General features: G+C 42.0%; 2 long non-coding RNA genes across 2 annotated transcripts in view; both read right to left on the bottom strand.

Moving 5' to 3' along the window:
- The window catches only part of LOC129621872 (uncharacterized), a 58046-nt gene that overhangs the window by 9703 nt on the left and 23485 nt on the right, over positions 1 to 24858 (bottom strand). The gene's annotated exons all lie outside the window — the stretch shown is intronic.
- On the bottom strand, positions 9482 to 19531 carry LOC129621871 (uncharacterized). Its single transcript, XR_008699774.1, has 4 exons — positions 19483 to 19531; positions 19069 to 19133; positions 18505 to 18729; positions 9482 to 9973 (listed from the first exon to the last, which is right to left on the bottom strand). It is a non-coding gene; the product is annotated as an uncharacterized LOC129621871 (long non-coding RNA).

The following is a 24858-nucleotide window of genomic DNA, read 5'->3' as shown; positions in this document are numbered from 1 at the left end:
GACTAGAGATTGGATTAGGACTGAAATTGTTCAAAATGAATCAAGATTTCTGGACTCCTAACCCTCTACTGACAGGAAATAGGATGAGAAAAAACTTCTCAAGTGCAAAACCAGGCCATTTCTAAAGGAAAAGAGAGTTTTATTTAGCCGGAGTATCTGGAGTTCAGACTGTAAAGCCAAGGAGAAAAATTCAAAGGGAGTAAGATGTGGTCCTCGTCAATGTCCGTTTCCTGATTCTGCATCACGGAAACTTAGCCACGTGTGTCTGGCTGGGTATCATCATTTCTATAAACAGGTGACAACTTAGGGCTACCTGCTTCCCCTTTTTGAGTGGGAACATCTATTATGATTATCCTATTCCCTATTCTGCACTGTTTATTGGAGATACGAGAGGGGTAGATGCTTTATAGGTTCCTACACCCAAGAAGACTCATTCTCAACGGAACCTAATTTAGCTGAAAAAATTTTGGACCTTGAGTCTGATGTTAAAATGGCATGAGACTTGGGGGAGGGGAATAGGATGGGAACAGTTTTCATATGGAAGGAGTATGAATTCTTACAGCTAGAGGATAGTGCTAGATTGTTTCTACAAAGCTGATGCAATAGTATCTTCTGTTCCATGTGCTTCTTTGCAGTATGATCTTCCTGTTCCCCTACCAAGCCATGGAATATATTTCCCTTCTCCTTAAATTTGGCATACCCCATGGGGCTTTCTTCATAGCTCAGTCAGTAAAGAATCTGCATGCAGTGCAGGAGACTCAGGTTTGATTCCTGGGTCTGGAAGATCCCCTGGAGAAGGAAATGGCAACCCACTCCAGTATTCTTGCCTGGAGAATTCCATGGACAGAAGAACCCAGAGGGCTACAGTCCATGGAGTTGCAAAAGTTGGATGTGACTTAGCTACAAAATCATCGGAGGCAGCAGCATGATATTTTTTGAACAAAAGATTGAAGCAGATATAATGCTGTGCAAATTCTGAGGCTGGTCCCTCAAAGATCTATCACTTCTACTTTTGCTACTAGGAACACACATCAGAATCTCACTACTATGCTGTGAGGAAGCCCAAGGAGTCCCAGGAGAGGCTCAAGTAGATGAAAATTGAGGCTCCTGGTTGATTACCCCAGCTGAGTTTTCAGTCAGCAGTCAAAACCAACTATAACAATATAAATAAGACAATTTTAGATTTTCTAGTCTTCTTATCACCTCAGTTCAGTTCAGTTCAGTAGCTCAGTCGTGTCCGACTATTTGCGACCCCATGAATCACAGCACGCCAGGCCTCCCTGCCCATCACCAACTCCAGGAGTTCACTCAGACTCATGTCCATCGAGTCAGTGATGCCATCCAGCCATCTCATCCTCTGTCGTCCCCTTCTCCTCCTGCCCTCAATCCCTCCCAGCATCAGAGTCTTTTCCAATGAGTCAACTCTTTGCATGAGGTGGCCAAAGTACTGGAGTTTCAGCTTCAGCATCATTTCTCCCAAAGAAATCCCAGGGCTGATCTCCTTCAGAATGGACTGGTTGGATCTCCTTGCAGTCCAAGGGACTCTCAAGAGTCTTCTCCAACATCACAGTTCAAAAGCATCAAGATTCATTTGGTGTCAGCTTATCAGCTCAGCTGACACCAAATGAATCTTAGGTACTCACGGAATCTTAAGAAATAATACATTGCTACTGTCTTAACTGGGGCCTCCCTGGTGGGTCAGCAGTAAAGAATGTGCCTGCCAATGCAGGAGACGTGGGTTGGAAAGATCCTTTGGAGAAGAAAATAGCAACCCAGGCCAGTATTCTTGCCTGGGAAATCCGGTGGACAGAGGAGCCTGACAGGCTACAGTCTAAGGGGTTGCAAAGAGTCTGACAGGATTTAGCAACTAAACATCAGCAATAACTATCTGAAGAAACTAACTCTTGGGGTTGGTTTGCTACACAATAAGAGATAAAGGAAACAAAAGACATACTTGGAGACAGATTGTAAATATCCTGGCTACTGTTTGGGAGCCAAAAGAAGGGTTGGATCGTCCAGGTCATAGTTTTCTATGACCTCACACAGCTGACCTTATGGATATTTACACGCCTGGGAGTCAGTGGGTCTTCTGAGGCTTGGAGTCCTTGATGCCTGATATAGTATCTGACTTACTAAAGATTTAATAAGCTCAGGCACACCTCAAAGTGTGTGCTTAGAAATCCTCAGATCTTATGTTTGTTGCTTTTAAATCTTCAGAAATGGGAAAAATATATGCCTCAATATATTCTCAAGTTTATTTTCTTGGGTTTCTCCCACTATTCCTCTGGATATAGTCCTATTCAGTCAAAATAAACTACTCATTTCCCCCAAATATCGTTTCCTTTTCAGACTCTGTTTCTTTGCTACAGTCACTTAATCAATCACTTTTGTGGAAGTTCTCTGAAAATTAAAAGGGCTATAAACTTTTATTACTTTGCATCGGATTTTAGTTACAGGCATATTTTCTCTACAAAATTATAATTCCATAAGAGTAATGAATGTCAATTTTATTTTTGTTGCATCCTCTGTGCTAAAAGAGCCTTAAACCTAGTTGGTAATCAAAAGCATTATATTTCTGTCTACATGTCTGTCTGTCTATCTATTATATCTAAGTCTCAGATAAATCTAAACCCAATGCCTATAAAATCCAAACTCTCTGGCATGATGCATGAGGCCCTTCACAGTCAGGCCTCTGCCCTCTCTCCAGCCTCATTTCTTGCCTCTCAATCACTTTCACTAGGGATTTGCAATGATGGAAACTATTAAAGAAAAAAAAAAGGCAGTATGTTCAAAGGATTTGGGGCAGCCGTTAATGACAAATCACTGCTCCATGGAACCCATGGCAGAGACTGCTCTCTCTCAAGATTCCTTCTCTTTTCTCTAATAATAGAACCACTGCAAGTTAGTTAGGCAAATATTCATCTAAAACATGAACTTCATTTTCCTTGAAGCTTCATGTAACCATGTAACTAATTTATATCCAATTAAATATGAAGAGACGTGTCATGCACAGCTTCTAGGGAATGTTCTTAAAAGGTGGGGCTGATTACTTTTACACTTTTTTTTTTTCTGCAGCTGAGTTGCGGACATCAAGGGACTCAAATAAATCATCTTGGACCGTAAGGAGGAAGCTACATGTCAAAGATGGTAGAACAATAAAATATAATGATCAGAGCCACTGTACACATTCTGAAATGCTTATGCCAGAATTAATTTATGTCTGAGAGCAATAAAGGTAAAGCTACTGCTATCTGAGCATTTTTGTTACTCATAGCTGAAACAAGTCTTCCATAATACCACGCCTAACCTACGGAAGGATTGTTGAATGAACCATCCTCCAAGTATAGGGGTATTCATGTGGCAATAAGGTTCCCACTTCAGTTGAAGTTTAAGTCTTTTTGGTTTACCTCATCTGGATCAACCCAGCTCGCACATGGAGAATAAAATGATAACTTTCATAAGTAAAAAGGTTTGTGTTCACTTTCAGTTTTTTATTTGCTTTCCATTTAATCTAGTTGAACCTGCCTGTGCTTGTCTTTTTGACAATAGCATCACTTCCCTACCCATTTCACGTTTAAAATCACTGAAATGTGACATGCAGTTTCAAAGAAAGAAAGAGATGCCTTTTCTTCTGTAAAAGGATTCTAAGCATTGTCCCTACCCATTCTCTCCTCTCCTTAAATTCCTTCATCCACTTGACCTCCCTACTCGCTATATGGGGATGACTAAAGGAAAATATTGAGGCATTTTAGCTGCTCCCATGTTTTTAATACTTCCAAGATTATCCCACATGGCCATGAGCTTATTCTTGGTGCGAAGGCAGCCACGGCTGGCTTGCTTGATGCCTCTGACTTGTGTGGATGGCCTGATAGTGTGTAATGCAGGAAGTGTCACATGTGAGCAAACCTTGTTAAGCTCAGATGAGGGAATGGGGACAGGGATGCCCCTCTGTTATAATTTCCAATTTGGCAAAAGAGGTGGGATATCAGAGGACTGTTACAGGCAGCAAAGTGATAGATGTGTGTGTGTGTGTGTGTGCGTGTGTGTGTGAGCTAGTTGTGGCCAACTCTTTGTGGTCCCATGGACTGTGGCCCACTTGGTTCCACTGTCCATAGGATTTCTCAGGCAAGAATACTGGAGCAGGGTGCCATTTCCTACTCCAGGGTACCTTCCTGACCCAGGGATTGAACCTGCATCTCTGGCATTGGCAGACAGATTCTTTACCACTAGCCCCACCTAGGAAACCCAAAGTGACAGATAGCCTTGCTATTTCAAGGAAAATAAAACCTATTCACACAGTTGAAGATCAAAAGGAAGATTGCATCATTAGTTGTCTTTAATAATTAAACTATTCATTAAATGATTACATTTTAGGAGTCAAAATCTCTGGAAATCTTTTTATTCTTATTAAGATTGTTTTCATTGGTGTTAATCTTGTTCTTTCTGTCTTAAATGTCCTTCCTATTCTTCTCTATTACATCATGTCCTTTACTTCCCTTGAGATTTTATTAAAGGCTTGCCTTTTATAATAAAAGACGGTCATAATCAACTAGCTACCTCTAAATTGGGATACCTTGTGTCTATACTTGATGTGCATAGAGAGACTGAACAGAAAATCAGGATGGCAGTGATGGTGGAGCTGTTTTTGAAGCATGAAATTCAAGTTCCAGATCATCTCTGCCCAGAATGACCCCACATAAGCTTTCTGTACCGTGAGAATTCTTTGATAATGTGAGTGAGGGATTGACTTCTTTGTAAATATGAGTGATCAATCCATCCAGAAATGACCAAAAGCAACCTTAGATCTTTTGAGAGAAAACACAAGCAACTTCATTTTATGTCTACTCTATGGTGAACATGTCACTGGGTCTGCAATTATTATTAAGACAGAGACCCTGCCTTGGATGACTCTCATTCTGGCAGGGAATACAGGCATGGGCTTCAGCAACTTGGTTTATTTAGAAAATTTTGTTCCTAAAAAAGAAATCAACTTGCAAGTGGAAAAATTAAAGATGCATTTTTTTAACATTGCATATCCCAGACAGTCCAGCAACAGCACCACTGGGCATTTATCTTAGACAAAAGAAAGCTTCAGTTCACACCAAAGCATTCATATGAACACTCATATCAGCATTGCCAAAGTGAACAATCCAACGTCCTTCAGTGTGTGAATAGATCAACACATGCATACATTCATACAGTGGAATACTATACAGCGATAAAAAATAAATAGGCCACTGATGCAGCACAACTTGAATGGATCTCAGGGGCATTATTCTGAATGGGAAAAGAGCCAATGTCAGTAGCTTATATATATTATGACTTTATTTATAAAACTGTATTAAATGGCACAGCCATAGAGATGGAGAACCAAACAGTGGTTGCTAAGGTTAAGATGGTGTGTGCATATATGCTAAGTCACTTCAGTCATATCCAGCTCCTTGCGATTCTATAAACTTTAGCCCACCAGGCTCCCCTGTCCCTAGGATTCCCCAGGAAAGAATACTGGAGTGAATTGCCATGCCCTCCTCCAGGAGATCTTCCGGACCCAGGGATGGACCCTGTGTCTCTTGGCCTCCTGCACTGGCAGGCAGGTTCTTTACCACTGATGCCGCCTGCGAAGCCCAGAGGTACAAGCAGATAAGGGCAAAGGCAAACTCTGTACTATGTTTACAACTTCTTGTGAGTCTCAAATTATTTCAAAATTTAAAGTTTTTTAAAAAAATCACATATGATTGTGAGACTCGGGGGGCAGACATTCAGGCAACTCGCTTGGAAATATTGGAACCAGGGGATGGAAAGCCATGTCAAGGAACACTCTTTCTGGGACTTCTCTGGTATTCCAGTGGTAAAGAATCCACCTTCCAAGGCAGGGGATACAGGTTCCATCCCTGGTGGGGCAAGGAAAGCCCCTGCCCCACAATTCTGAGCCCGCACACCTCTCTAACTAGAGGAGCCTGTGCACTAGAATGAAGACCCAGCACAGCCAAAATACAGAAAAAACACAAAAGCCTCTTTCTCTTACTGCCGCTTCTCTTGGTCATGCCTGCTTCATTCTCTCTCTTCAAAACTAGCTTTCTGTTATTCACTTCTACCTCTATATAGAATAACAGAAAGTGGGAAAACTGCAGTTTGTAAGTTTTAAAATCCTCTCCATTTATGCGTCCGAGATAAGGGTGGCATTTCCTGATCTCAACTCCAAATATTACAGAAGGGATGGCCCCAGCTTCAGTCACACACAGACTCCTTATACAAGCCGTTATTGCCAGAGAAACTGAGTTGCTGCTGCTAAGTCACTTCAGTCATGTTCGACTCTGTGCGACCCCATAGATGGCAGCCCACCAGGCTCCGCCATCCCTGGGATTCTCCAGGCAAGAACACTGGAATGGGTTGCCATTTCCTTCTCCAATGCATGAAAGTGAAAAGTTAAAGTGAAGTCACTCAGTCATGTCTGACCGTCAGCAACCCCATGGACTGCATCCTTCCAGGCTCCTCTGTCCATGGAATTTTCCAGGCAAGAGTACTGGAGTGGGGTGCCATTGCCTTCTCCGGAGAAACTGAGTTACACTGTAACAAAAAAAGTCACAGTGTCCAGGGAAAGAAGAATGGTTTAGGGCTAAGGAGACATACCAAAAAGTGGTTATACAGGTACACGAGCAAACCAATTGTATTATGGGTTACTGTGATACTATTGAAAGTATACATTTGGTCCTTCCACAGAGCTTCTAAAATTCTTGGAATTTCCTGAGTGGTAAGGCTGAAAGGCGGAGAAGGCAATGGCACCCCACTCCAGTACTCTCGCCTGGAAAATCCCCATGGACGGAGGAGCCTTTCATATGTTGGAGAAGGAAATGGCAACCCACTCCAGTGTTCTTGCCTGGAGAATCCCAGGGACGGGGGGAGCCTGGTGAGATGCCGTCTATGGGGTCGCACAGAGTCGGGTTGCACAGAGTCCGACACGACTGAAGTGACTTAGCAGACTTAGCAGCAAGGCTGAAAGGAGCATCTTTTGTTATTTAAAGTCCCTTTCAACAATGCCTGCCTTTAGGCTAGTAAGGTGACTTTTGCAAGATGGGGATTGGGTTCCAGAGGAACCAACCATGTGATTAGAGGGTTAGAACTATCACCCTCCTCCCAACCTCCGGAGGTGATAGAGAGGCTGGAGAGTGACTTAATCATCAATGGTCAGTGATTTAATCAATCATGCCTACAAGTGAAGGTCTCTCCAGGTGGCTCAGTGGGTAAAGAATATGCCTGCAATGCAGGAGACTCAGGTTCAATCTCTGGGTTGGGAAGATTTCCTGGAGAAGGAAATGGCAACCCACTCTAGTATTCTTGCCTTGGAAAAGCTCATGGACAGAGGAGCTTGGCAGGTTACAGTCCATGGGGTCACAAAGAGTCAGACACAACTGAGTAACTACGAAGGGAGAGACCTTAAACAAAAGAGTTTGGAGAAATGGGGGGGACAAGATGAATTGGGAGATTAGGATCGGCATATATACACTAGTGATACTATACATAAAACAGAAACCTTCTGTATAACACAGGGAACTCTCTTCCATGCTCCATGGACCTAAATGGGAAGGAAATTCAAAAAAGAGGGATATAAAGATACAGATAGCTGATTTACTGTGCTATACGGTAGAAACTAACACCGCATTGTAAAGCAACTATACTCCAATAAAAATCTAAAAAGAAAAGAAAAAGTAAACTCATGGCTCACATACAAATACAAGAGCTTCTGGTGGGTGAACACATACATACACTGGGAGGGTGGCACACTCGAAACTCAACGGGGACAGACATTCCTGCATTGAGGACCCTTCTGGACATAACTCTATGTACCTTTTCATCTGACTGTTCATTTGTATCCTTTATAACATCCTTTAAAATAAACCAGTAAATGAAGTGTTTGCCTGGACTCTATGAGCTGGGGTAGCAAATTATTGAACCTGAAGAAGAGGTTCTATGAAACCCATGCTTTACAGTCAAGTCAGACAGAAGTATAGGGCTTCCCAGGGGGCTCGGTGGTAAAGACTCAACCTGCCATGCAAGAGACACAGGTTCTATCCCTGGGTCAGGAAGATCCCTCGGAGATGAAAATGGCAACCCATTCTAGTATTCTTGCCTGGGAAATCTCATGGACAGAGGAGCCTGGAACACGACAGTCCATGGGGTTGCAAAGGGTTGGATGTGACTTAGCGACTAAATATTGATAGTAGCAGATAGACCTATGGGTAGTCTATAGGTCCACTACTTGTAATTGGCATCTGAAGTCCTATTGGACTGAATTCTTAACCTGTAGGATCTGCACTTACTCCAGGTGGGATCAGAAGTGCATTAAGTTGTAAGACACCAAGGGATTCCCAGGTGGCACAAGTGGTTAAGAATTTGCCTGCCAATGCAGGAGACACAGAGACATGGGTTCAATCCCTGTATCAGGAAGATCCCCTGGAAAAGGAAATGGTGAATTGCTAGGTGTAAAAAGCCCATGAATTTGGGTTCAGCAATATGGTGAGTGGAGGACAGTTTTCTTACGCATTACATTTAGAAAATGCTACACCACCTGAATGAAGAATTCGCTTTGAGGTATAAAAACTGGATCATCTATCTACCTCTGTTTGACTAACCCCCAGCACTGCATTTTTTTTCTTTCTCTTTTTATATTTTCTTGTTGGTGTTCTTGAATGTGACATAGGAATCCTTTCCTGTTACTTCATCATTGTGAAGCTGACACCCTACAACAGTGTTGCCCCCTAAGGCTAGCAGATCTCTTGCCTTGATCTCTTTGGGTGCTTATGGAAGGGTTCTGTGGCTATCAGTCAGGGTAGGGTGGGTTGTGGTCACAGCAACCAGCCCTTTTGTAGTGGCTTATCACAACAAACGTTCAACGTTGTGCTAGTTAGTTTCTGCTGCACAACAATGTGAATCAGCCTTAGGTTCACATATATCCGCTCCCTCTTGAGCCTCCCTCCCACCACCGCCCACCCCAACCCCTCTAGGTCATCACAGAGCACCAAGCTGAGGTCCCTGTGCTATCGAGCAGCTGCCCCCAGCTATCTGTTTCATACACAATCATGTATATATGTCAACACTACTCTCTCAACTCACCCCCCGGGCCCCGACTTCCCTCACTGTGTCCACAAGCCCATTGTCTATATCTGTGTCTCTATTCCCACCCTGCAGATAGGCTCAACAATATCATTTTTCTAGATTTCATGTGTATGTGTTTTCAGTCATGTCTGACTCTTTGCAGTGCCATGGACTCTAGCCCACCAGGCTCCTCTATTCATGGAATTTTCCAGCAAGAATACTGGAGCAGGTTGTCATGTCCTACTGCAATGGATCTTGCCAAGCTGGAGATTGAACCAGAGACTCTTGCATCTCCTGAATTGGCAGGCAGATTCTTTACCTCTGGTGCCACCTATGCGTTATTATATTTGTTTTTCTCTGACTTACTTCACTCTTTATGTCAGGTTCTAGGTTCATCACATCACAGGACCCAGTTTGGTTCCTTTTTATAACAATACTCCATTGTGTATATGGAAGGGGGGTTGATCTCCATTTCATGTCGCTGTCACAGGATCTAGGCAGAACGAGGCTGCATTTCGGGGAGCTTTGCTGCTGCTCCCTGGACAAGAGGAAGTGGAACACAGAGTATTGTATACTGGCTCTTAGAGGCGTCCTTACAAATACGACACACAGCATTTCCATTCACTTTTTTTTTTTTTTTTGACCAATGCAAGTAACTTGATCATGTCTAGCTCTCTGTAGACAGGGGAAGTGCCAGAAAGAGAAGACCTGGAAAAACTGTTGGACAGCACCCATAGTTGATTGGACTCTAGAAGCTTCGTTTGCTCATGAGCTCCTCGGATGGCTGACCTCTAGCTCTCTGAGCAGTATATGTGATTTCCCAGTGCCAGCTCACTTTCTGTGTCTTCCTCCAGCAATTTCACTGTGGAGTGTGTAATCTCTGTAACAGAGGGAAAGAACTTCCTTAGTGGTACATTTAGACTTCTGCTTGCTCTCATAAGTGTATGTAAGAGTGGGTGCTAAGTCACTTCAGTCAAGTCTGACTCTTTGCTACGCTATGGACTGTAGCCCGCCAGGCTCCTCTGTCCATGGGATTCTCCAGGCAAGAATACTGGAGTGGATTGCCATTCCCTTCTCCAAGTAATAATGAAGGTGAGAGACAAATTTCACTTACTTCATTAGGCTGGTCCCAATGGTTCTAAATGCTTTAGTGTCTAAAATATTGTTTAGGTTTTTGATCTAAAAGCCATTGCTTGTCTCATTCCTCATCACTCTGTGACTTAGCCCACAGGAGATTTTGTTACAAAAGCAGAGGACAAATTCATGCCACAGAATGACTGAGAGTGTTTGTTCTTTGTTAGACATACCACTCTTTTTGCTTGTCTTTGTGTGCTTGTTTCTAGCAATTGCTCCAGCATTTACAACATGCATCTTTAATCTGCTACAGTTGACTTGCAGATACCATTTCACTACAACATAAGAACCCTGAGGGGCTTCTGGTTAGCTTCTTAACTGGTGGTCCTGTGGTTAAGATCTGGTGCTCCCAAGGCAAGGAGCCCAGGTTTGATCCCTGGTCAGGGAACTAGATCCAGCATGCTACAGCAAAGATCAAAGGTCCTGAGTGCCGCAATTAACCTGACACAGCCAAATACATAAACAAACATTAAAAAAAGAGAAAACCTTGAGTGAAGTAAGTCAGACACAGAAAGACAAACACCAAATGATATCACTTATACGTGGAATCTAAAAAATGGGTACAAATGAACTTTTTACAAAACAGAAGTAGAGTCACAGAGGTAGAAAACAAACTTATGGTTACCGGGGGAATGTGGAGGGGGGGGATAAACCGGGAGATATGGATTGACATATAAACACTACTATATGTGAAACAGATAACTGAAAAGAACCTGCTGTATAGCATAGGGAACTCGACTCATTACTCCGTAATGGCCTATATGGGAAAAGAATCCAAAAAAGAGTGGCCACATGTATATATGTATAACTGATTCACTTTGCTGTACCCCTGAAACTAACACAACATTGCAAATCAACTCTACCCATAACAATTACAAAAAAGAAGCAGCATATTTCCATTTCCTTCTCCCTCTACAACTTGTACTATTGTTGTAAAACACTTTAATTTTATGTATTATAGATGATACCTTTCATCATTTTTGCTGTAAAAAAAATCAATAGCTTTTAAAGAAAGCTGAACATGAGATTTAAAAGCCTTTGATATTTGCCATATGTTTGTAATTTACCATACCTTTTATTCAGTCTTTTTTTTTCCCTAAGATCCAAAATCCCATCTGAAATCATTTTTCCTTCAACCTGACAAACTTCCATATCATATCTTAACATCGAGGTTGGCTGGCAACAAATTCTCTCAGCTTTTGTTTGTCTGAATATGTCTTTAGCATGCCTTCATGTTTAAAGATGTTATTGCAGGTTTCAGAATGCCAATTTGATAGGTTTTTTCACTACTCTGAAAGTCGTTTTTCATTTTGTTTTGGCTTGTCTCATTTCTTTGGAGATGTCTGTAGTAATTCTTTTCTTCATTCCTCTCTAGGTACCATGTCTTTTTTCCCTCTGGCAGACTAAAATTTCCTTATCATGGTTTTCGGGAATTTGTTTATGATGTTCTTTGGTCTCATTTTATGTGTCGTGTGTGTGTGTGTGAGTGTGTGTGTGCATGCAGGCATCTGTATTAGTGCTTATGTGGTTATTTCCTGTTTGGGTGTCATTGGACACCTTTGATCTGTAGATTTTGTAAATTTGGAGGCATTATTTCTTCCTAACCCTCTCGTAGTTTTCCTATCCTTCTGTGATGCCATAAACACATATGCTAGACCACTTGATGAGGCTTTGCTGGTGGCTCAGATGATAAAGAATCTGCCTACAATGCAGGAGACCCAGGTTTGATCCCTGGGTCGGGAAGATTCCCTGGAGAAGGAAATGACAACCCACTCCAGTATTCTTGCCTGGGGAATTCCACAGGACAAAGGAGTCTGGTGGGCTATAGTCCATGGGGTCGCAAAGAGTTGGATAAGACTGAGCGACTACCACATACACACACAGACCACTTTGTACTGTCCTATTGTCACAAAGACTATAGTTATTCGTCTTCTTTCTGCATTTCTGTTTGGGTTGCTTCTACTGCAGTGTCTTCAGGCTCACTAATTTTCACTAATGCAGTAATCTAATCTGCTGGTAATCCCATCCACTCAATTTTTCACCTCAGACACTGTATTTTTCATCTTGAGAATTTCCTCTTGGAACTTTCTGATATCTTTCCTTTCCCTTCACATTGTACTCATATTCTTTAACTCAGACACAATGAGCATATTCATAATAGCAGCTTTACAGGCCCCTTCTGATAGTTTTTTTAATTTCTGTCATTTTTGTATCTGTTTCTATTGACTGATTTTTCATTTGGTTTTTGGTCACATTTTACCTCACTTTATATAGTTAATAATTTTATGTTTGAATGTTAGACACTCTAAATTTAATGTTATTTGGGATCTTTTGTGTGTGTCTTCCTACAAAGAGTGTTGGAAAATGGTTTGGAAGGCTCCAAAAGTTACTTGCTGCTGCTGCTAAGTCACGTCAGTCATGTCCAACTCTGTGCGACCCCACAGACAGCAGCCCACCAGGCTCTGCCATCCACAGGATTCTCCAGGCATGAACACTGGGGTGGGTTGCCATTTCCTTCTCCATCAAAGAAGAAGAAGGAAAGGAAAAGGAAAATGGCAACCCACTCCAATACTCTTGCCTGGAAAATCCCATGGACAGAGGAGCCTGGTGGGCTACAGTCCATGGGGTCACGAAAAGTCAGACAGGACTGAGCAACTTCACTGTCCATCAAAAGTTACATACAGATTGTTATTTCTGTTTAGTCTCTAAGTCCTGTCTGATACTTTTGCAACTCCATGGACAGTAGACTGCCAGCTTCCTCTGTCCATGGGATTTCCCAGGCAAGAATACTGGAGTGGGTTGCCATTTCCTCCTCCAGGGGATCTTCCCAACCCAGGGATCAAACATCTCTTGTGTCTCCTTCATTGCCAGCGGATATCTTACTGCTGAGCCATCAGGAAAGTCCTTACTGTAGTATGAAGTGAAGTGAAGTCACTCAGTCATGTTCAACTCTTTGGGACCCCATGAACTGTAGTCCACCAGGTTCCTCTGTCCATGGGATTCTCTAGGCAAGAATACTGGAGTGGGTTGCCATTTCCTTCTCCAGGGGATCTTCCCAACCCAGGGATCGAACCCGGGTCTCCCGCATTGCAGGCAGATGCTTTACCCTCTGAGCCACCAGGGAAGCCAGGCAGATGTTTTAGTTTTATCCTACTACTGCATGCCCCGCTTCTGCTGATTGGAACTCAAATGTCTCTCATCCTTGTGTGAGCTCTGGGATTGTTCTGCTTTGTTGTTGTTGTTGTTGTTCAGTCGCTCAGTCGAGTCCAACTCTTTGCGACCCCATGGACTGCAGCACACCAGGCTTCCCTGTCCTTAACTATTTCCCGGATTTTGTGCAAATTCATGTCCATTGAGTTGGTGATGCCATCCAACCATCTCATCCTCTGTTGTCATCCTCTCCTTTGCCTTCAATCTTTCCCAGCATCAGGGTCTTTCCAATGAGTTGGCTCTTTGCATCAAGTGACCAAAGTATTGGAGCTTCAGCATCAGTCCTTCCAATGAAATTTCAGGGTTGATTTCCTTTAGGACTGACTGGTTTGATCTCCTGGCTGTCCAAGGGACTCTCAAGAACCACAGTTCAAAGGCATCAATTCTTCAGCTTCAATTATGAGGTGATTTCAAAATCATTTATATTCTTTCAATATATAAACATATGGATCAGACATAGGCTGACAGATTTCTAGGTAATAATTTTTGATAAATGGCAACTTCTGGAAGAATGGGGTGGAAAATGGACAATGGAGCATAAAGGGCTAAACAGAGAGAGTGGGCTGCTCCATGGAAGACCATCAAGATAAATTGTTAGACACTTAATTATTTAATGTTGTTTTTTTTAATTAATGACTTGCAAGAAGATTTACAGGTGTTTGAAATGAAATAATTTTGGCTTGCAAAATAGAAAACATTAAAGGGGGAGAAAGATCTAATGCTAGGCCTATAAAGGGTAGCAAAACTCAAACCCACAAAAAGCAGAAACACTGAAGAGACACATTGCAACCATCATCAATTTATAAATGAGTCTGTAAAGCATCAGCCAGTTTAAAAATTTGAAGACTTCTATTCTATTATTGGGCTTTCCTGGTGGCTCAAATAGTAAAAAATCTGCCTGCAATGCAAGAGACCTGGGTCTTGATCCCTGAGTTGGGAAGATCCCCTGGAGAAGGGAATGGCAACCCACTCCAGTATTCTTGCCTGAAGAATTCCATGGACAGAGGAGCCTGTCGGGCTATACAGTCCCTGGGGTGCAAAGAGTTGGACATGACTGAGTGACTTTCATCCATACACACACATTCTGTTATTGTCCTGAAGATAGATGTTTCCAGTCATTAAGTGAAATGTTTTTAGAGGTTTTGCTGTTTGTTTTTTTCATAGTAATAAGTGATGGATATATCAGCAAGAACTGAAATAAGTGTGTTTGGTTTAGTTCAATTCAGTCACTCAGTCATGTCCAACTCTTTGTGACCCCATGGACTGCAGCACGCCAGGCCTCCCTGTCCATCACCAACTCCTGGAGTTTACTCAAACTCATGTGCATTGAGTCTGTGATGCCATCCAACCATCTCATCCTCCTTTGTCCCCTTCTCCTCCTGCCTTCAATCTTTCCCAGCATCAGGGTCTTTTCAAGTGAGTCAGTTTTTTGCATCAGGTGGCCAAAGTACTGGAGTTTCAGCTTCAGCATCAGTCCTTCCAATGAATATTCAGGACTGATTTCCTTTAGGATGGACTGGTTGGATCTCCTTGCAGTCCAAGGGACTCTCAAGGGTCTTCTCCAAAACCACGATTCAAAAGCATCAATTCTTCGGCACTCAGCTTTCTTTAGAGTCCAACTCTCTCACAATCATACATGACTATTGGAAAAACCATAGCCTTGACTAGACGGGCCTTTGTTGACAAGTAATGTCTCTGCTTTTTAACATGCTGTCTAGGTTGGTCATAACTTTTCTTCCAAGGAGCAAGCGTCTTTTAATTTTATGGCTGCCGTCGCCATCTGCAGTGATTTTGGAGCCCAGAAAAATAAAGTCTGACACTGTTTCCACTGTTTCCCCATCTATTTGCCAGGATGAAACCAGATGCTATGATTTTAATTTTTTGAATGTTGAGTTTTCAGCCAGCTTTTTCACTCTCCTCTTTCACCTTTCTCAAAAAGCTCTTTAGTTCCTCTTCCTTTCTGCCATAAGGGTGGTGTCATCTGCATATCTGAGGTGATTGATATTTCTCCCGGCAATCTTGATTCCAGCTTGTGCTTCCTCCAGCCCAGCATTTCTCATGATGTACTCTGCATATAAATTAAATAAGCAGGGTGATAATATATAGCCTTGACATACTCCTTTCCCTATTTGGAACTAGTCCATTGTTCCATGTCCACTTCTAACTGTTGCTTCCTGACTTGTATACAGATTTCTCAAGAGGCATGTCAAGTGGTCTGGTATTCCCATCTCCTTATGAATTTTCCACACTTTGTCCTGGTCCACGCAATCAAAGGCTTGGCATATTCAATAAAGCAGAAGTAGATATTTTTCTGGAACTCTCTTGCTTTTTTGATGATCCAACTGATGTTGGCAATTTGATCTCTAGTTCATCTGCCTTTTCTAAAGCCAGCTTGAACATCTGGAAGTTCATGGTTCACGTACTATTGAAGCCTAGCTTGGAGAACTTTGAGCATTACTTTACTAGCGCGTGAGATGAGTGCAATTGTGTGGTAGTTTGAGCATTCTTTGGCATTGCCTTTCTTTGGGACTAGAATGAAAACTGACCTTTTTCAGTCTTGTGGCCACTGCTGAGTTTTCCAAATTTGCTGGCATATTGAATGCAGCACTTTGATAGCATCATCTTTTAGGATTTGAAATAGCTCAATTTGAATTCCATCACCTCCACTAGCTTTGTTCATAGTGTTGCTTCCTAAGGCCCACTTGACTTTGCACTCCAGAATGTCTGGCTCTAGTTTGGCGATCATACCATCATGTTCATGACCATTATCTGGGTCATGAACATCTTTTTTTTATAGTTCTTCTGTGTATTCTTACCACCTATTCTTAATATCTTACGCTTTTGTTAGGTCCATACAATTTCTGTCCTTTATTATGCCCATCTTTGCACGAAATATTCCCTTGGTATCTCTAATTTTCTTGAAGAGATCTCTAGATTTTCCCATTCTATTGTTTTCCCCCTGCTGCAGGGCTGGGGACACTGAGTGTAGCAGTGCATGCATGGGACCTTTTGAAGGAGGTCGCCATCATCTTCATTACCTCTGCCATAGTTTGGCCCCAGGTAAATAACAGAGAGGGAACACAGTGCCACCCATCAGAAAAAAATTGGATTAAAGATTTACTGAACCCATCAGATTTACCACCCATCAGAACAAGAACCAGCTTCCCCCTCTGTCAGTCTCTCCCATCAGGAAGCTTCCATAAGCTTCTTACCCTTCTCCATCAGAGGACAGAGAGACTGAAAACCACAATCACAGGAAACTAACCAATCTGATCACATGGACCACAGCCTTGTCTAACTCAATGAAACTATGAGCCATGCCATGTAGGGCCACCCAAGACGGACAGGTCATGATGGAGAGTTCTCACAAAATGTGGTCCACTGAAGAAGGGAATGGCAAACTGCTTCAGTATTCTTGCCTGGAGAACCCCATGAACAGTATGAAAAAGCAAAAAGATAGGACACTGAAAGATGAACTCCCCAGGTCGGTAGGTGCCCAATATGCTACTGGAGATCAGTGGAAAAATAACTCCAAAAAGAATGAAGAAATATGCATGAGTATATATATATTTCAGTTCTTCAAATTTAAATTTAGAATTTTTAGGCATTATAAACTTTCTTAAAAAGAATAAGGTTTCTTTAGCTAGACCAATCTGAGACGGCAATGGCACCCCACTCCAGTACTCTTGCCTGGAAAATCCCATGGGCAGAGGAGCCTGGTAGACTGCAGTCCATGGGGTTGCTAAGAGTCAGACACGACTGAGCAACTTCACTTTCACTTTTCACTTTCCTGTATTGGAGAAGGAAATGGCAACCCACTCCAGTGTTCTTGCCTGGAGAATCCCAGGGACGGGGGAGCCTGATGGGCTGCCGTCTCTGGGGTCACACAGAGTCGGACACGACTGAAGTGACTTAGCAGCAGCAGCAGCAGCAGCAGCAGCTAGACCAATATTTATTCAACACTGAACCTCCCCATACTTGTCTAGGTGGGAACGCTGTGTTTTCCTTCCTTCTTTCTGGTGAACGTGGCCAAGACCATGAGACTTACTGGCCAACTCCAGCTCATACTGGCTCTCCCAGCTTGAACTCAGAATATTCATACAGTCCAAAATAAAATTTGCTTAGAATCAACTAGTCCTTATGGCCATCAAATCAGCATGTAATACCACACTTCCTTGGAGTAGTTGAATTACCAGTTCCCCTAGGACCAGCTCTGTTTTTACTACCTCTCTTGCTAGGCACAGAGGCCAGTAAAATTTTACCTGATGGTTTACCAAATCTCTCAAAATGAACTTGGAGAGAAGAATATCTAGTTTCAAGAAATACTTCCACTGATTGTCTATTTAATCTTGGTCTTCCATGACTTTGTACTCACTTCATGCATGCGTGTATGCTATGTCGCTTCGTCTATGTCCTACTCTTTTCTACAGTATGGACTGTAGCTGCCAGACTCCTCTGTCCATGGGACTCTCCAGGCAAGAATACTGGAGTGGGTTGCCAGGCCATCCTCCAGGGGATCTTCCCAACCTAGGGATGGAGCCCACATCTCTTTTATCTCCTGCATTGGCAAGTGGGTTCTTTACCACTAGCGCCCTTGGGAAGCTGTATTTCACAGACTTAGGTTTATGGTGGGCAACGAGGACCCTGAACATATTTAAATGTCAGTTCAAATACCTTTAGAGACCAGGTATGTAATGAGGCAAGCATTTGAGCCTATGACAAAAGGAAAACGGAGTCTGTGGAATATCCAGTAAGTTTCATTCTTACAATAAGTCTCATGAAATAAAAATAGTTTATTAACCTCCTTTTATGGGTGGGAAGACTGAGGCAGAGAGAGAATAAATAGCTTACCCAAGGCACAAAGCTAGTTATGATTAAAGCTAAATTCAATCCAGGCTGTCTAGCACCAGGATCCGTGCTCTGGGTAGCCAGAGGTATAGTTTGGCAAACCAGGTAGCAGGAGGTCTACAAGCTGAATGTTGCAGAAACAGAAAATAACTTTAAAGAGTTAAATGGCCTGGGTCACAGTAAAGGAAATAAGAAAGAGATGTTAATAGCAAATCTCACCCCTTTTCTCCATCAGGAAATGTTCACATCCTTTTTGATAGATGAGGGGTCAGTGCTCAGGTGAGGCCAGGTCAGGGCCTATAAGAGCAGATTCCCAGCGGGGGCTCGTGACAGGACAAAGGCGTGTGTGTGCAATGGTGCAGCGATGCTCACAAACCATCCAGAGGAGCTCACAGAGATGAGGACTGTCTATTCTGTCAAACCTCTCCAGAATCCAGCAGAGAGCTTAGGAAACATGTCAACAGGAAATGCCAACGTGAAAATACTGAGATTGAAATCAAGGCAGACACAAGGAAACCATCCATTTAGAGATGATGTTTAAGACAGGAGAAAGGATAACAAATCATTTTGACTTCCTGAAGTCTTGCAGTGTTCTTAAATACCTATTAAGCATGAATGATATTAATTAATCTCTTCATTAGAGATAATAGAGTACACTGCTTTAATCCATTTGGTAAAATGGCCATGAGCAATTCCTACTGTATCGCTCCTCAGTTTCCATGCTCCTTCTTTTTTCCATTGTATTCCTTTGAAGTTCCCCCCACAATAGGCTTTCCAGCATACCTCAAATTTTAGAGAGCAGAGATGTGGACATAAGACTGTTCTGAATTTTCTCTCTGGCTTACAGGCTGTAGGGGAAAAAAAAAAGTAGTGATACAAGTTTCCTACACATGAGGGATTGGGTTAGTACTGGTCTGGATAGGAGATGCACGGGCTTCTACAAACCTATTCTCATGGTAAATACTTTACAATCCTAATCCTGGAATTTGAGAAGGAAGCTTATTAATATGTTTCAATCACAGTAAGCACCTTTGATGAAAGGTAGTATATTGTAGTAAGTCTAAACAATGTTTTCCTCCTCTGCAAATTTCCCTGGGGATGCTCTGTCGGTTAGATGGCAAAAAATCTTTCTGCCTTTTCCTCTTTTATCCCCGCTTTCTGATCGAGCTGATTGCAGACTCAGTCAGCTTGTTATACCTGTTGGCCAAAAGGAAGAAGGGAAAGAAAGAAAAATATTTCTAGTTATTTGCTGGGATTCAATGCTAAATCATATGGTTCCTGAGCTTTATCTGAAGGGTGTATGTGTGAATGTCCTGCTGCTAACTTGGGTCTGCGTAACTGCACTTTGGGGCTGGCAACAATCAAATGGGAAACAGCTTTCACAGCTGAGTGGCTTTTTAATTTTCCTCAATAAAACATGTACTGGTATTAGGAGGGCTCTGCTGGTAATCGTGGTTGGCTGCATTATGGGCCACCTTGGCTGATAATTATCCTGTGTTTCCAAGTGTTTGTGCATCCTAAGACCACGTAAGCATCAGGAGACAGGGGCTGGTCTTCAGTTGATGCAATACAAATGCTCTGATGTCTGGGAGCTTTGATGAAATGGAGAGGTATGCCAGAATTGTCAAAGCATCTGGGCTGAGTGCTTTGGGCCTCTGAGGAGATTCTCTATCCTAATAGGCAATGGGCCAGATTTGAAAAAGAAGCCAACTTGCTTGGAAATGAAAACACCTGTTTCCTCACTTCTCCTTGATTCTCAGGAAGCTCTCCATGGATGGGATTGATCACATCTTCATTCATTCCCTTTTGCCCCATGTCTGAGTAGCACACCCTTGTCTTTGGAAAGCTACCCATTGCAAATCTGCTCTTCAGACTGGCTCTCTTCCATTCCCTGCCTTTGGATAGCTCAAGATTGGTTTTTTTTTGTTGTTGTTGTTGTTGTTGTTTTTTCCCTAATTCTCAGCTGAACAAAAACTCCTTTTAGCAATAAACAAGGTGTTAACCCTTCTGTACCGGAGGGCCTCATGCCCTATTTTTATTACAATATCTTTATATAAGGGATAATTTTTTTTTTTTACCCTGAATGTGACTAGTATTATTTAGTCTGTGGAAAGGTTTTTATTATTAGCTTCCTACTCTCCTTATTCCAGCTCCAACCTTATTCTGCCTTTCTTAACTCCAGTTATCACTGCTATTTGATTAATCGCATAGCTATTGAGTCAGTCCATAGCCATGCCCTCTGCCTAGCCATGGGCATCATCAGTCATCTTTTCATATTTGATTGTTTATTTATTCAAAAAGTATTTATTGTTGTGCCTGCTAGCCACAGGCAGTAGGGCTCAGTCTCTTTTTTCAACGTCTAATAAAGAAGACAAATGTGAACAAAGTACGGCTACAAGAAAGCATATTTGAGTCAGAGGTCAACCCCGGAAAAGTAAGAGTTTAAAGATAATCCATTATCTTCAGGCTAGAGTGCATGACTAAAGTGCTGAACTAATTACATAGGATATGTAAATCTAAATTAGGTTATTCCCTGAGATCATGTATTACTGGACAGCACTAAGTACATTAATTCAACAAACATTTTAGTACATCTCTCTGCTAAGCACTGAGCCTAAAGACCTTATGGAAACCAAGCTGATGCCATCTGTCCTCTGCCTCAGGGAGGTCACAGTCTAGTGAGTGAAAGAGTGAACCAGCATTTTATTCATGTTGGGGAAGTGCTTTGAGACAGGAGTAACAGCAGGGCCTGGGTACCCAGACGTGGACACTCAACCCACCTGGGAGGTGGCAAGTTTTGAAAGAAGGTTTTTCTTCTTTAGGTTTGGGCTTTATTCAAGTGGAAAAGGAGAAGGACATTGCAAACAGAGGAAAGAGCGTGTGCAAAGCGTCAAGACCAGAAAAGCAGCATGGCTTTCCACATAGAAATAAACCAATGATATTACTCACTGAGCTTTTTGAGAACTCGATTGTGCTTTCAAAGCACCCATGATACATGATGAAATTTAACCTGCAGATTGAAAAAAGAAGAGACAGGTATTGTTTCATCAGTTAAGGGGAAGCAAGAGAAATTTGCTGTCAGAAAGAGAGGTGTCTGCCCTGGGGCTTGGCTTTCATATTGCCACTGGGATGGCTCTGCTGGGGGTGCTGAGACTTTTCTCTAAGGTGAGAGCTTCACCCTGGACTTTTCAGGGCTGGCCTTGACCTGTGAGGGTAGAGACAGCAACACTCTCTCTTGTGCCTCACAAAGGATCGTTTAGATGGTATTTGGAACTTCCCCACTCAAGCCCACATTTCTCAAAACAAAGTTAACAAGCTATTGACTCAGTGGAATCCCAGCTAGAGGCTAAAATGCACGCACAGGGTCCTAGGATCCCTACTCAAGAGACTTCCTTGCAATCAGCCTAGGTGAACCTTGGAGATGTAAGTGCCTCTCAAGGGAGACTTAGAACTGAAATTGATTCTATCAAAACCCACTACAATATTGTAAAGTAATTAGCCTCCAATTAGAATAAAGAAATTAATTTAAAAAAAACTGTCTCAGCTACACTGACAAAACTTTCCACATCCAGAAGAGCAGAACTATCTGAAAATAAAGAAAAACATGAAAATCTTCTTGACATCATGGAAGACCTGAGGAGTACAAGCTTAATATAGGATGTAACCAGCAATTAATAGCCTTGTCAATCTCAAGGCCCTGTCTTTGCTCGGGTCCATGAATGGTGTTGGTAGGTAAGCATTTTAAACCCTTGCCACATGATGGAACCAAATTATATCTCACATGTTTATTTTTACAGTGGGGAAACCTGAAGGACAGGTGAGGCAAGGAGAATTGCCCAAGCCCACCCAGTTTTCAAGTTTGGGGACTAGAAATGTATTTCCGAGATCCTCTATTTCTTACTCCAGCTACCAGGATGTGTTTGCTGCTGTAGTTGGATTAATTGAGCCACTACTGAAAATTCTCTCCAATTTTCCTTTGCTAATTGAAAAAGGGTTCCAATTCCAAAGCTTCCCTGGAGGCTCTGTGCAGACATTACTTTGGAAGTCAGCATGTCAGAGGGAAAGCTGTTTCTGTTTCTTACACTTTCTTCTTGAAAACTGAGAAACATGTGGACCAAAAAAATCATAAGCAGGCTTTTGGGCTTGATGGTCTATGAAGGCAAATGTATATAGTGTATTATTGATTTATACACTATTGTATAATTATTCCAGTGTCTGAAAAAAGAACATGGAAAGGCATGATCTTTCTTCCCTACAGGCAAATTTATTTATGGTGCATTTTGTCATCCTGACCATCAATATTTTATTAAAAGGTAAACACTGAATTATCTTTACTTATTTATTAGAAAAAAAAAACTGAGTTCATAATGTTTTTTGCTATATCAAGTTTACCTGTATTTTGAAGAATTCGGTCCACTAGAAACTGTTTCCCTTCTTTTTCAAATTCTTCTAAATGTCATAATTATTAATAATGCCCTTTCTTTTAGAGATAATTGTCCATATCTTTTGGTTAGAAAAGTTAAGTAACCTGAAGGTTTATCTTTTTAAAAATTATAATAAACATCTTTTAATCCTACATCTTATTCATTGATACTGAAATCTTTTGTTAATAATTTGTATCAGTGCAAGAGTCTCTCTTAATTCATATCAAAACTCAAAAGGAAATTACTTTTGCATGTATTTTAAAAGCTCCAAATGTTCAGAATTAAGAATATCTAAGGATTTTTAGATGCAATTATTTTATTTCATGCTGATTAGATGCTTGCTTTAATAATTGCTCCAAGGATATCTGGACCTGAAAACACCAGCTGAATAGTGAGGAGCTGAGAGGTTTACCATGACAAAGGTGTGAAGTCTGTCAAAAGGATTCTGGTGTTTTCAGAGGCACAAGAAATTTTAAATTAGTCAAATTCCTTTCCCACTCTTATCCTTGGCCTTTGTCTCCTTCGCCTGCCTCTTAAAATCTCAGCAGTTTCTCTGAGATGAATGACTGAATTAGATGACTTGCTATGAATCACTTATTTGCAAGGTAACAAACAAACAAAAACAAATTTCTACCTGCAAGCAAGGACTGACACTACAGATGATTTTTTTTTTTTTTCAGGACAGTTACCTCTAAATTTGTGTTCTAGGGAGAAGTGGTACTGATCAGTCCTCTGATTGCTACGGTGATAGCAGAATGAACTAATAGGAGGATTATAAAATATTTTGATGATGGAAGAAATATTCTGTAACATTTATAAGCTTTTGTAAAATCATACACCTCTGACTCAAGGTATATAATTTTTTTATATATAATCTAGTCAAAGCTATGGTTTTTCCAGTGGTCATGTATGGATGTGAGAGTTGGACTATAAAGAAAGCTGCTGCTGCTGCTGCTAAGTCACTTCACTCGTGTCCGCCTCTGTGCAATCCCATAGACATCGGCCCACCAGGCTCCCCCCTCCCTGGGATTCTCCAGGCAAGAACACTGGAGTGGGTTGCCATTTCCTTCTCCAATGCATGAGAGTGAAAAGTGAAAGTGAAGTCGCTCAGTCATGTCTGACTCTTAGCAACCCCATGCTGAGTGGGGAAGAATTGATGCTTTTGAACTGTGGTGTTGGAGAAGACTCTTTGAGAGTCCCTTGGACTGCAGGGAGATCCAACCAGTCCATCCTAAAGGAAATTAGTCCTGAATATTCATTGGAAGGACTGATGTTGAAGCTGAAACTCCAATACTTTGGCCACCTGATGAGAAGAACTGACTCATTTGAAAAGACCCTGATGCTGGGAAAGATTGAAGGTGGGAGGAGAAAGAGATGACAGAGGATGAGATGGTTGGATGGCAACACCAACTCAATGGACATGAGTTTGAGTAAGCTCCGGGAGTTGGTGATGGACTGGGAGGCCTGGTGTGCTTCAGTTCATGGGGTCACAAAGAGTCAGACACGACTGAATAACTGAACTGAACTGACTTAAGGTAACAACCACAGAGCAACCATCATGGCATCAACACATTTCCAAGAGTTTGTAAATGAGGATTCTAAGGGACTATGGATATTAAAAAGGGGAGCTCTGGACTAGTAACAAATCAGGGTTTATTGTTTTCATTGTTATCTGGTTTTCCATTTCTTGGACTGGGGAATCTTTACCACATGGCCAATAGCATGAAGAAGCATAGGGATCTGTTTGGCTAAAGGAAAGGTGGTACAGCATGAGGTGCCATGTGCAGGGCAGAAACTGGGGCAGAAGCCAATATCATGGCAGAAAGTCATTGTTAATCATCAGGACAAAGGCATGGAGTATTCTAGAATGTGATGACTTCAATAGTGTATTGGGAAAATAAATTCCAGTAGTGATGAGATGATAGAGCTCAGGATATAGGTCAGGAATATGTGTAAGGATCTCTCTGCTTGAGAGTCGGCCACACGCTGTGGTCAGAGTTATTGCTTAAAGAAAGTGCAAGGGACTTCCCCGGTGGTCCAGTGGATAAGACAAAGCACTTCCAATGCATGGGGACAGGTCCAATCCCTGTTCAGGGGGATCCCACATGCCACAACCAAAGATCCTGCATACCACAATGAAGACTGAAGA

Source organism: Bubalus kerabau, chromosome 10, assembly GCF_029407905.1.
Source record: "Bubalus kerabau isolate K-KA32 ecotype Philippines breed swamp buffalo chromosome 10, PCC_UOA_SB_1v2, whole genome shotgun sequence".
Classification (NCBI taxonomy): Eukaryota; Metazoa; Chordata; class Mammalia; order Artiodactyla; family Bovidae; genus Bubalus; species Bubalus kerabau.
The sequence above is the reverse complement of the archived record's forward strand: the minus strand, read 5'-3'. Positions and strand labels throughout refer to the sequence as shown.